Source organism: Cebus imitator, unplaced genomic scaffold, assembly GCF_001604975.1.
Source record: "Cebus imitator isolate Cc_AM_T3 unplaced genomic scaffold, Cebus_imitator-1.0 Scaffold219, whole genome shotgun sequence".
NCBI classification, from domain to species: domain Eukaryota; kingdom Metazoa; phylum Chordata; class Mammalia; order Primates; family Cebidae; genus Cebus; species Cebus imitator.
In genome coordinates, this window is record NW_016107534.1 from 3178990 (window position 1) to 3182824 (window position 3835).

Genomic DNA, 3835 nt, shown 5'->3' on the forward strand with positions numbered 1-3835 from the left:
TGCAGTGAGTCGAGATCGTGCCATTGCACTCCAGCCTGGGTAACAAGAGTGAAACTCTGTCTCAAAAAAAAAAAAAAAAGAAAAGAAAAGAAAACTATAAATCAGTCAAAGAAAACAACATTTTAAATATACGTCCTGCAACCATGTGGTATGGAGCTAGAAAAGTCAGAGTTTCCCTAATCAAGAAAAAATCATTTTCATGAGACAGGTAAAGAAAGAACAAGTCTAATTTACCTGAAACAGAAAAAGTAATTTTTTAAAGTCATCAACTATCTTAAGTTCCTTTATCTAATCCTTTATGAGAATTTTACAAACAAGATAAATTGCTAGATTTGTTATAACAAATTACTTCCTGATAATTTTCTCAGAGACTGGGAAGAAAAATGGTTTGAAAGGATATTAATTAAGAAAAAAACTGAGGGGCACATAAGATATCCATCACTACCTAAAAATATTTTTCAATTTTACTTCTTTTGCAAGATGGCCTGAAACACAGAAAACAAGTTGAAATAAAACTTAGCTAATATCTTCACCAAAGCAGTGATACAGCAACTCCCATCCACCAAAAAAAAAGTTGTAAAACGAAAGTATTAGCCAGGCACGGTGGCTCACACCTGTAATCCCAGCCCTTTGGGAGGCCGAGGCGGGTGGATCACGACATCAAGAGATCGAGACCATCCTGACCAACATGGTGAAACCCCATCTTTACTAAAAATACAAAAATTAGCTGGGCATAGTGGCACGCATCTGAAGTCCTAGCTACCCAGGAGGCTGAAGCAGGAGAATTGCTTGAACCCAAGACGCAGAAGTTGCAGTAAGCTGAGGTTGTGCCACTGAACTCCAGCCTGGTGACAGGGCGAGACTCTGTCAAGAAAAGAAAAGAGAAAGAGAAAGAGGAAGAGGAAGAGGAAGAGGAATAGGAAAGAAGAGAAGAGAAAAGGAGAAGAGAAGAGAAAAGAAGAGAAAAAAAGAAAAGAAAAGAAAAGAAAAGAAAAGAAAAGAAAAGAAAAGGAATCATAAATCCCCTAGCAAGCTCCCAGACCCACAAAATACACTTGGGTATATATAAATAAATTTTCTAGAAGTAAAAAAAAGTTCACTTATAGAGGTAAGTTCAGTCAGCTTACATTTTCACAGCCATCTCCATAACAGCTAAATATATAATCAAAAGAAAAAAAGTATTTTCCTTAGGAGGGAAGATATTAATAACTAAAAACAAGTACTTAAAAGGAGGGGCCAGGTGCAGTGGCTCACACCTCTCATCTCAGCACTTTGGGAGGCCAAGGTGGGAGGATGGCCTGAGGCCAGAAATTCTAGACCACCCTGGGAAACACAGCAAGACCCAGCCTTTACATGACAAAAACAAATAGCAGGATGTGACAGTGTGCACCTTTGGTCCCAGCTTCTAGGGATGAGTGTTAGGGGACTGAGGTGGGAGGATCACTGGAGCCCTAGTTACAGTGACTTGTGATCCTGCCACTGCACTCCAGACTGGGTGACAGAATGAAACCCTATCTCTAAAATAAACTGAAATTAAATCAAAATAAGAGAAAGAAATAAGGCCAATGACAGTACTGAACACTGTGGTCTTCCCAGATTCTCATGAAATCTCAGTGCTTCTGAGACAAACATTTTCAAATAATCCTGTATCATAATGACCTCTGATAAATGAATTTTGGCCCAATTATGTAGTTGTTGGTCGGTCATACATAAGATGGTACTGAGATATCTTGCCCCAATTTTTTTCATGACAAGAACCCCTATCCAAAATAATACTCCTCAATTACCTGTAAATGTGGGTATTAATCTCAAGAATAACCCTGAAAAAGACAAATAAATTTAGATCCATAAAGTCAACTTCAGTTGGGAATGACCAAGGCAAGCACTGCTTGATAATCCTTTCACTGCGGGCCTTATTCATACTAGGTAGTCTTGCTTTAAAAATAGAAAACGAGGCCGGGCGCAGTGGCTCACGCCTGTAATCCCAGCACTTTGGGAGGCCGAGGCGGGTGGATCACGAGGTCAAGAGATCGAGACCATCCTGGTCAAAATGGTGAAACCCCGTCTCTACTAAAAATACAAAAAATTAGCTGGGCATGGTGGTGCATGCCTGTAATCCCAGCTACTCAGGAGGCTGAGGCAGGAGAATTGCCTGAACCCAGGAGGCGGAGGTTGCCGTGAGCCGAGATCGCGCCATTGCACTCCAGCCTGGGTAACAAGAGTGAAACTCCGACTCAAAAAAAAAAAAAAAAAAAATAGAAAACGCCAAGCTTGAAACCATTTCATTTGAAACAAACAGCCCATGCAAGGGCTGCCTGAAAGCCAAAATACAGAAAATTTATTTTCTTTCAATACTGGTCTCTATTTCTGCTGACCTGCTCAGTTTTATAACTCACGTAAACCAGAAGATAATTCTACTGTACATACTAAGCATATGTTAACAGTACTTAAGACTCAAATTTTTCAAACTTATATAAATGTAAGATGTCTAACTTAAAGTATTGTCATAATGTATTAGTTTTTAAAATCTCTGAATGCTTATTTACATAAAAGCATGTATATTTTCTTGAACTCCTGACCTCAAGTGATCTGCCCACTTTGGCCTCCCAAAGTGTTGGGATTACAGGTGTGAGCCACTGCACCTGGCCCTTTTTAAAATTTTTTTGTTTTTGAGATGGAATCTTACTCAAAACATGTATGTTTTCATGTGCAGTTCCAAATATATTATCCTGCTTTGAAAATAACTGTTAAAATGATATTACACTATGATCGAGACAGAAAATACAACTAGGAAGCAATGAATACAAAAGAAAAAAAAGAATTGTGCTGTGGGCTTGAGAAAAAATAAGTAAAAACCATTATGCAAACTCTGTTAACAGAAAATTCACCAAAAGGAAAAATACTTGTTTTCTAATATTTCATTTTGGACACTCTACCAGAAGAGGAAAATTAAATCAGTACTTTTAAGAGTATCTACATACCAAACACTACAAAACCATCCCCTGTAGCAATACTGTGAACTTCCAATAAAGAGAAATAAGGTTTCTCTTAGAGACTTCACCTACACAGCTGTAAAAATACTCTCTGGTAGTATTTCAGCACCATGGTACAACCTAGGGAAATACAGGACAGATAGTCTGAGTAATCTCAGCTTCTTATGAATTAGATTTGTTTTTAGGTTCAACCGAGCTTAGAAATCTGAGAAACAGTATGGCAGTTCCTTGAAGAAGTAAATAAATAAATAAACATAGAATTACCATATGATCTGGAAATTCTGAGTATACTGCATATCCAAAAGAACTGAAACAGGGACTCCCAAAGATATTTGTACAACCATGTTCACAGTAGCATTATTCACAAAGGTACAAGCAAGTGTCCATTGATGGATGAATAGATAAACCAAATGTGATATATATATACACATATACGCACACCCTGGAATATTATTTAGCCTTAAAATGGAAGGAACTTTGACACATGCTACACGCATGCATGAACCCTAAAGATACTATGCTAAGTGAGAATAGCCCATCACAGAAAGGCTAAATATGGTATGATTCCAACTACATGAGGTACCAAGAATAGTCACATTCATAGAGACAGAAAGTAGAATGGTGGGTGCCAGGGACTAGGGGGAGGGCAAATGGGCACCTATTGTGTTTAGTAGGCATAGTTTTAGTTTTACAAGATGAAGAAGTTTTGAAGATAGATGATGGTGATGGTTGCACAACATTGTGAATGTATGTAATACCACTGAACTGCACACTTAAAAATGGTTAAAATGACTGGGCACAGTAGCTCATGCCTCTAATCCCAGCTACTTGAGAGGGTGAGG

General features: G+C 38.2%; 1 protein-coding gene across 2 annotated transcripts in view; it reads right to left on the reverse strand.

Moving 5' to 3' along the window:
- TNPO3 (transportin 3) overlaps window positions 1-3835 on the reverse strand; it is a 97686-nt gene that overhangs the window by 83379 nt on the left and 10472 nt on the right. The gene's annotated exons all lie outside the window — the stretch shown is intronic.